Source organism: Mustela erminea, chromosome 21 (assembly GCF_009829155.1).
Source record: "Mustela erminea isolate mMusErm1 chromosome 21, mMusErm1.Pri, whole genome shotgun sequence".
Lineage (NCBI taxonomy): Eukaryota > Metazoa > Chordata > Mammalia > Carnivora > Mustelidae > Mustela > Mustela erminea.
Window position 1 is genome coordinate 38785815 of NC_045634.1, and position 9387 is coordinate 38795201.

The window sequence follows — 9387 nt, forward strand, 5'->3', positions numbered from 1 at the left end:
CAGCGCAGGCGATGGGGACTGGACGGCGGGCTCTCCTGCACCTGGCTCTGCCCAGGGCTCCCTTGAACTCTCGGGACCCTTCCCTGTCGTTCCATTGTTGGGTTTGCCGGAGGCCTGCAGAGTCCGCGGAGCCACAGTCCCCCCCTCCCCACCCCCAGGCATGGTCTCGTGGCCTGGCCGGCCCTCAGCAACCTTCCTTTACCTTAGCGGGGTGCCGCTGCTCGGCTCTGTCCTGTGGACCCCCCAGAATCCGGATGTTTAATCCTGACCCCGCAGTGTGCTCGTGTCAGGGTGGAGGGCCTTTGGCAGGGGGCTCCTAGCCCCTCCTCCACTAGAGGACACGGGGAGGAGGCCTTCACTGCGCAGCACGTCAAGTCCCGAGAAGCCCTAGCCGCGTGCGCGACAGCAGCCCAGACGCACTAGAAGGGCCCGAGTCCCGACGGCCCCTCTCGGTAACTCGACCTGTGACCCACCTGCCCCGGGCAGTGCCCCCAGTCATCCCCGCTGGATCACCCCGTCCCGCCGGTGCTCCTGCTGGGGAAGGCCTGTGTACCATCCTCAGCAGGTGCCCCAAGTCCCTCCCGGCCCAGTGGCAGGTGGCGAGGGTGGGACGCGGCCCGGCTCGGGGCTTGGCTCCCGGGACCCTCGCTGTTCGCGACCCTGGGCTGGAGGACGCTCTGCCACGCTGACTGGGCTACGAAGCCAACGTGAGGCTACTTGAAAGCATTAATTCGTTAAAAATAACATCCGTCACACGTTAACAGTTTATTTCACGAAAAATAACTTTTCTAAAACCACAGCTTCGTGAGCAAACTGCCGTCACCTCCGCCACTCTGTCACCGTCCTGCGGCTCCTGCTGTCCCTGCGCCGGCCCGGCCCGGCAGCGGCAGTCCCCGGAACACCAGACCGCGAGGGCCCACGTGCAGACGGCGCACAACGCCCGAGTCTCTCGGGGACGGAGCTGCGGTCGTGCGAAGCTGGGATGTGTTCAAGATCCCACAGGGGACGTCAGAGGCCGGCAGCACTCTGGGCTGGGCTGCCGGTGAGCACAGATGTGGCTGGAACCCGAGGGACAGGTGAGCTCGTCCACGGACAGAACAGGACAGCGGAGAGGTTCTGAGGATCAAGAGGCCGACAGAAAAGAGGGAGAAAGGCAGGGCTCCCTGTAGGAGGCGGCTCTGGAAGTGCTTACTCAGCCCTGGCTGGGTAGGGGATGGGGGAGGTTGGGGGCCTGGTGGTGGGGTGAACAGGGGAGGGGCGGCTGGCGCGGGCCTGGCTGGCACGGGGCTGAGCAGAACAGGACAGGAGGAAGCAGAGGAACCTTCTCCTGAAGGTTTTCCTGCAAAGAGGAAGTGGCCGCTGCGAAGGGACAGGCCACGTAAGGACACTTGGAGGACAGGAGCCGTCACTGCCCGCTGGCTGCTGACTGGTGTCCTCCGGTGGGGAGGGAAGATGGCCCTGCGCGACCCCGTGTGCGGCGGGAACGGGTGAACGCAGCGGCTGCAGGTTCAAGGCCAGCATGAGCGGCCCCTCCGATGGTGAGAGCTGGACGTTCCCTGTGGAGGCCTTTGGGTATCTGTTGTCCCCAAACTCCAAAGGCAGCGTGGCCCCAGGAAAGGCCTGGATCACCAGGCGGCGGGCCAGCGAGGGTGTGACCGGGCGTTAGGGAAGACACGCCGGCAAGCGTGAGGGCCGCACATAGCTGGGACCCCTCCCTGGGCTCAGCCCCTGGCTCTCCCTGCACGTGCTCTTACGGTGTCACCCAGATCTGCCAAACCTGTCCTCCCCAAAAACGCTACGTTCCCAGCACCTGGTAATACTTGTTGGGCTACGTACTCTGTGCCCGTTACGCGAGGTCAGGTGGGATCCGTAGCCACGAGGTACGTGGACCGCCGGCATGTGTACACACGCGCACATGCAGACAGGCTTCCAGTTGTGGGGCTCCCGTCCCGTGCTCCGGAGAGACCACACGACACGCACCACTAGGCCCTGCCGGGGGAATGGCCAGCACGTACCCACCCCCCAGGGGTCGTGATCTCCCAGTGGCACTCTGGATGTCTCGGGCGGCCTCATGCCTAGGCTGGGGGACTGAGGCGCAGGGCCAGGCCATCCGCAGGTGCATCCGGGGGAGTCGGCCCGGGTCCCCACCGGCCTCACGGAGCTTCCGGACAGTTCGAGGGGGGTTTGCGCCGTGTGCCCCTTGTGGTGCAGCCTGCTGCGCTGTGGCTGGGGGTCACCCGTGGACCACACAGAAGTCCCCGAGGTCTGTGATGGCTTCACACGGCCACAGACTACGTTTACGGGTTTATGAATTGCAGGAATTTAGTCCTATTGCTTTTTCTTGCAGAATTCTGCAGTAAGAGCAAAATCAAGGCAAACAGTAACTGCAGCCGCCGACTGCTAGTACTGGCTTTAACCGAGGTGAAACACACGTGACGTGAAACGTACTCTTGTAGCCATTTTCAGGTGGACAGGCCAGCGGCACGGAGCAGGCACTCCGGGGCCCACGGTTGCCACCGCCCACCCCGGGACGCGGTCCTCTTCCAGCCCAGCCGTCTGTGCCCGTGAGTCCCTGACTCTCCCTCCCCTGCCCTGTGCCCAGGGCACAGGGAGCTGGGCTCCACTGGGCTGAGCTGCACTGGGCTATACTGGGCTCCAGTGGGCTGGGTTATACTGGGCTGGGCTGTACGGAACTGGGCCCTCTTGGGTTGTACTGGTCTGAAGTCCCTGGGTCTGGCACTCGCCGCGCCTGCACACGACCTCACAGATGGCTCCCTTGGGCTTTCCACAGCTCGGTGGGGCCGGCAGTTGGCGTGGAGGAAAGGCCCCAGCAAGCTCCACAGGGAGAGGAAGTGAGACCACCTCCAGGGGCGCAGCACCGAGGCACCAGGAGCCCACATGCACCCGTCCAGAGACACCGTCCCTCCCAGGAACAGAGCCAGACGGAGCCCCTGTCCCTAACACCAGGCCACAGTGCAGCTGGGAAGCTGGAGACGTTCCAGGCAGGTGGGTATCTCCTGCGCTGGTTCCGGGAACAGGTATGCTAAGGGGCCACAATGGCCCCCGAACTGGGGTCTCAAACTGAGGGAGGAAGAAGACCACGCTGGGGGACGGGGACCGGAGTGGGAGGAAGCCATGGGCCATGGCGTGCCCGATACCTGGTGCCGGTGACCTGTGTCCCCCCGCCCCCCGTGGGAGCGGGGAGGTGCACCTGCAGCGGGGGCCAGGAGCACAGCCCCGGGCTTCAGCTGAGGAACTAAGAAGACGGTAGAGAGAATCCAGACAGCTGGAGAACGGCCGAAGGCTCTGCCACGTTTGGGGGTGAAGAGAAGGCGTCCTCCGACGGACGAACGTGAGGCCGAGAACACCGGGCCGGGGGGACCGTCAGGAACACGCAGGTACCACACGGCACTTGGGAACGGCAGTTTTCTTGTTTTCTGCACTTTGAACAGGCAAAACCTGACAACTGTACAGAGAAAAACACAAGCTGGCAGCTGCGGCTGGAGGAAACATCGCAGGGAAACGAAGTTGTAAACACATGTGTAAGGCTAAGCTGTCAGACCTACGTGGACTCCGCATCCAGCAGAGACGACGGCTCCGATTCTTAAAGATGTACGCGGGCTGTCTGTAAACCGGACCACGTGTCGAGAAGCCTGTATTTAGCAATGAAGGAAACCCGGTAAACGCGAAGCAGCCAAGGGATCACATCCTCGCTTGCGCAGGACGGTGATTTCCAACATAAACACCAACAGGACATTGCTGTAAAAACACCACATCTGGGGAAAAAATACTATTACTAAATGACACTGGGGCCTCAAAGTAAAAACCTTACAGGGTTAAAAAATATTTAGAATTGAATGAAAATGAAAACAGAAATGTCAACACAAAGAAAGATAAAGCAGTTCTTCAAGGAAATTCTGTAATTTCAAAGTGCAGAAAACAAGAAAACTGCAAAAAAAACCCCACAAATATTCAATACAAACATTTAGAAAAAGGAAACTGAATTAAGTCAAAGTCACAGGAAACAGTAACAGAAATGTTATTGAGAAAGTGAACGGGTTAGCAACAGAAAACTCCTACTTCTTGGAAGCTCTACTAATGTAAACAGACCCTGAGCAACACTGTCAACACCAGAAAACAGGGCGCCGGGGGCTTAAGTGTCCACCTTTGGCTCAAGTCATGATCCCCGGGTCCTGGGAAGGGTCCTTCCCCTGCTCCGTGGGGAGCCTGCTTCTCCCTCTGCCTCTGCTTGTGTTCCTCTCTCTCCCTCTCAAATAAAAATCTTTATTTTTTATTATTTTAAGATTTTACTTATTTATCTGACAGAGAAAGAAACAGCGAGAGCAGAACACAGCAGGGGCAGAGGGGGAAGCAGGCCTCCTGCCGCGCAGAGAGCCCGAGGCAGGACTCAGTTCCAGGGCCCTGAGATCATGACCTGAGGCAAAGGCAGATGCCTAAGGACTGAGCCACCCCGGCGCCCTCAAATAAAAATCTTAAAAAAACAAAACAACAACCAGACAAGAAAATGCAAATAAAATATACAACACCCCTGACACTACAGATGCTAGATTTGCCAAAACAAGAACAAAGTATTTTAAAGTTACAAACTGATGAGAAAATGCAGATGAAAGGCATTTTTTTTGAAAACACGACGCCACAGCTGCAGCGAGAACGAGACCGAGAAGCTGCAGCCACTGCACGGGGCAGCGCACGGGGCGGCGCACGGGGCGGCGCACGGGGCGGCGCACGGGGCGGCGCACGGGGCAGCCACTGCACGGGGCAGCCACTGCACGGGGCAGCCACTGCACGGGGCAGCCACTGCACGGGGCAGCCACTGCACGGGGCAGCGCACGGGGCAGCCACTGCACGGGGCGGCGCACAGGGCAGCGCACGGGGCAGCCACTGCACGGGGCAGCGCACGGGGCGGCGCACGGGGCAGCGCACGGGGCAGCCACTGCACGGGGCAGCGCACGGGGCGGCGCACGGGGCGGCGCACGGGGCGGCGCACGGGGCGGCGCACGGGGCAGCGCACGGGGCAGCGCACGGGGCAGCGCACGGGGCAGCGCACGGGGCAGCCACTGCACGGGGCAGCGCACGGGGCGGCGCACGGGGCAGCGCACGGGGCGCGAGCTGGCCCTTTCCCGAGGGGCGACGCACCGTGACGGCGCAGGGGGAGGGCCTGCCGCGCAGGAACGCAGGGGAGGCGTCTGCTTCAGAGCGGCCAGAAAATGGAGTAAGAGCAGGGACAGACTCGGAGGGAGGCAGGGGCCGCGTGGGACAGACAGGCAGACGGGAGACGGACGCACCCACGCCGCCCACACCAGCAGTCTCCGTGAAGTCAGACGCACCAGGGCTGCCTGGGCCCACGTGCTCCTTAGGCCGGAAGAGAGCACGACCCTGTGCTCACTGCGCCAGGGACACACCCGGGAAGGCGCCCGATGTGAAGTTACCCGAGCTCGGAGGCGGCAGCGGCCCCAGCCCAGCCCGAGGCTGGGTTGGTGGCTGCCAAGGAACGGGAGGCCGATCCGAGGGAGACCGGGCAGTGACGTGGCCACGTCTCGGTGGTCACCCAGCAGCCGGGGACCACGAGAACACAGAGGACTGGCCACACCGCCGCCAACCTTGCCTCCGTGGTGACTGCCCTGCGCAAGGATGGATTTTTACCGTAAGTTAAGCTCCCACCAATCCCTACGAGTCCCCCTGCAGCGTTTACCTGGGAGAACCGGCAGGTGCACACGGAGGGGCTGTCGTGGCGGCTGCGTGACCGAGAGCCGGAAACTGCCTATGACCCAGCACCTGCGAGCGGCAGCCAGCATGCAGGCCGAGCGAGGCACACGCCACAGCGGGGTGCAGAGACCCAGCGCTCTGCGCTCCTGAGACCCGGTCTGTGCACAGAGCCCACACACGGGCTGGAGGAGCCAGGCCCCAGGGACAGAGCCTGCAGTGCGGCTGCGGGATGTTCTAGAACAGGCAAAGCCGGTCTGAGCTGGAAGGTGCAGCGCTTGATGCACTGGCCTCTGGGGACACAGGAAGCAGGGCCGACAGGGACGAGTCTAGGAGACTCACCATGAGGCGTGGACAGGGCACTCGAGGGCAGGACCTGTGGTGTTCAAGCTCAGTGACGGCCCGTGGGAGGGCCGCGGCCTTTCTCTACACAGACTGGGCATCAGAAAGGAAGTGGGACCTGATGACGACCTTGGGTGCCCGGGCTCTGCGCTGCGGTATGGGCTGGCCAAGGCGCAAAGCAAACTCACGAAAATAGCAAGGACGGAGGGTTGGCGGGACAGGGCGGAACTCTGCAGAGAGATGGTCCGTGGACACCAGATCCGCAGACCAGACTGACCGACAGGGCCCCGTGGACACGTCCGGACACACAAGCACAAGTGAACGCTGTCCGTGTTCCCGGAGACGTTACTAACCGGCTGCTCAGGGAGGGCAGGGGGAGCTCCCCTCTCCGTGGGGACAGACTCAGAGCTGGCCAGTGTCCCACCCCGGGGTACACGTGGAAAAGCTTCTGGAGAATTCTAGCTCCCACCACTGCAGAGCGGAAACAGGCCCCGTCTGCATCCCTGATCCAAGAAGCTACGCACACAGGAAAGAGCTGCTTACCCCGCCAAGTTTTGGGGTGGTTTGCGGCCCTGAAATACCAGAAGACCCACTCGCACCACAAACAAGGGTGAGTCCCAGGGCACGGGGAAGAGAAAACTACAGGACGAACAGCCGATGACACAGGGTGGCGTCTCTGGAACACAGGATGGGGAAACCCCCCCAGTCGCCAGCAGCATAACCCATGAGATCCGTTAACTGGATTACACCGTGTGAACGTTTATGCTAAATGAGGCAAACCGTGAAATGAACAAGGAAAAGACTGAACGAGGAGATGCGCAGTTAAAAAACTCAGTACCTCAGAGAGACCAGAAACTTCAGCAAATCAACGTTCAAAAAAGGGACAGGAATTCTAGCTGAAAACCAGGCAAATAACATTATGATAGGCACAAACAACGGACCCCCAAAATGTCCCCATCCTAACCCCCTGGGGCTTACACAGGTGTCCCCATCGTGGGGAAGGGGCTCTGCCGCGGTGTCCAGCGACCTGGCCCCGAGCACCCGGTGGATCCAAGGTGCACACACACCTTTGGAGGTGGGAGGCCTGCCCCTGTGGATTCTGGGAAGAGGGCCCGGGACTGGGGGAGGACTGAGCGGGGCAAGGGCCATGCAGCGCGCCCTGTGGGCAGGGGACGAGCCAGCCCGATGGTCGGCAGCAAGGGGGTCTCTGTCCCACCATGGCAAGCAGCTGACTTCGCCAGCAACTCAAGGGTCCTCCCCCACGGCCACCACGGATGACCCTGGCTCTGCCAACACCAGGTTTTGGCCCCTCGAGACCCGCCCTGGACAGCAGAGCTTCGGGACCATGGAGAGCAGGCCTGTGCTGCTCGACACGCGGAGGAACAGCAGCAACAGGACCCCGACACTGGTCCGGAGCTACCGGCCCGGCAGACTCACTCTGTCGTTAGGAGTCCGAGAAGTAGCGGCAGCACGCGACACGGGTCCCCGGCCTCCCGCGCGCTGGGCAAGAGTTCGACATCTCAACCGCGCCAACCCTTCTTGTGAGCTGTCAGGCAGAAAGCAGCCAAATCCAGAGTTTGCTACCACCGACCCAGGCTTCCCGCCCCTGCAGACCCCTGGACGCCATCCCCGCTCTGGGGTCCGGAACAGGCGGAGAGACCTGGGGGCCCCCGTGAGGATCGCACGCTGGATGCCAGGCGGGGCTCAGGACCAGTGGAACGTCCTCACGGCTACTCGGATGCATCGTGAAACAGGTCCCGAGGGGAAAAAACACCCAGTATCTGCACCCACCACCACGGACACGATCTGACCAACACCCGTCTTTGCGAGTACCTGTTCTGTGAGGCTCGCGGCTGCCAAGGCAGGCGTCCTGAGCACTGCCCCGGGCAGCACGACCCAGTGCCCGGGCCAGTCCCCAGGCCCACTGTCTGCATCCCTTAGTCTGGAGAAACCACCCACACCCGGAGCAGGACGGGGCGGGCCGGGACCCCACCGCCGCCTCCAGCAGGTGCGGAGCCGGCCTCCACCGCAGCAACACGGTGGGAAGCCCGTGCTCCCCGCAGTCTGTGCTTCTGGCGGGGCCCTCCGCCTGCCGTGCTGGCCGTGGACTGCGGACACCCTCGTGGCTGTTCTCCTGCCTCTCGCTGCCCCCACCCCGCCCCACCTCCTGTGTTGGCCACAAGGACTCCTGCCCCCACGTCCTGTCTCGGAGGCTGCCTGTCTCGGAGGCTGTCTCACTTGGGACAGAAGCAACTCGCTGGGAGACCGGGGAGCGGCAGTGACAGGGGGACTCTGACGGGGGCCACCAGGGACGTGGCACCCACGGCCCGAGAGTGTGACGGGCTCTACCCCTCACCGGACGTCTGAGAACAGAGACAAACCTCTAGCTGTCCTCCCTCAGGAAGGGGCCCAGGAGGAGGCCGCTGGCTTCAGTGTGAACTTTTAACGGAGAATGAGGACTTTGTAAAGCGCGTGCGTTAACTCTGTCCCCAGAGCCCCTCCGAGGCAGCCCGCCCAGCCTGCGGTGAACAACCAGCCCACGGGGCCGGGGGTCACACGGCCACTCGTTTCAGTCTCCTGCTGACGCAGAGGCACGAGGCCTGGGCCGGGAACCATGTGGCCTGGATGCTGAAGGCGACAGAGCCGGTATTATCCCCAGGACGGTCAGAACCCCCACCCACGAGGTGACCGTGTTGAGACAGCTAGCACGTCACGGACTGGGTCTGGTTTCCCAGATCCTGCATTTCACGCCAGACGCCTCAGAACACCTTGCTGCCCCGGCGCCGAGAACGACAAGGACGACTACCGGCTCCGGGTCTGTGCTCAGCCGGGCGGACCCCGAAGCCCTCTTGGAAAATCAGAAATCTGATTGAGTCACTTCAGAAACATGTGAGCCCTCTACACACACACACATACACAAAATCTAAAAAAACTGGTAGCTTAGATGAAATGAGTAATTTTCTAGGAAAAAAAAATTTTTCTAGGAAAACAAAAAAAAAAACAACCAAGATCAACCCCAACAGAGACCAATTTCCAGAGAAGAAAGTAGGAAATTCATCAGGGAGCTCCCCACCACACGATGGTTTCATGAAAGACCTACCACATTTGCACAGGCTGTAGAGAGCAGAGTTCAGTTTGCTTTTAGCAAACACGTAAGCACGTACAGCATACCTAGAACTGACACAGAGGGCGTGCCGGGGGCTCCGTTGGTGAAGCGACTGCCTTCAACTGAGGTCATGATCTCTGGGTCCAGGGATCGAGTCCCACATCCGGCTCCTTGCTTGGCAGGGAGCCTGCTGGGCCCTCTCCGTCTGCCTCTCC

The 9387-nt window shown here is 61.6% G+C and overlaps 1 pseudogene; it reads right to left on the reverse strand.

Moving 5' to 3' along the window:
* Window positions 1-750: 750 nt before the first annotated feature.
* On the reverse strand, window positions 751-9367 carry LOC116581803 (annotated as a pseudogene).
* Window positions 9368-9387: the final 20 nt, after the last annotated feature.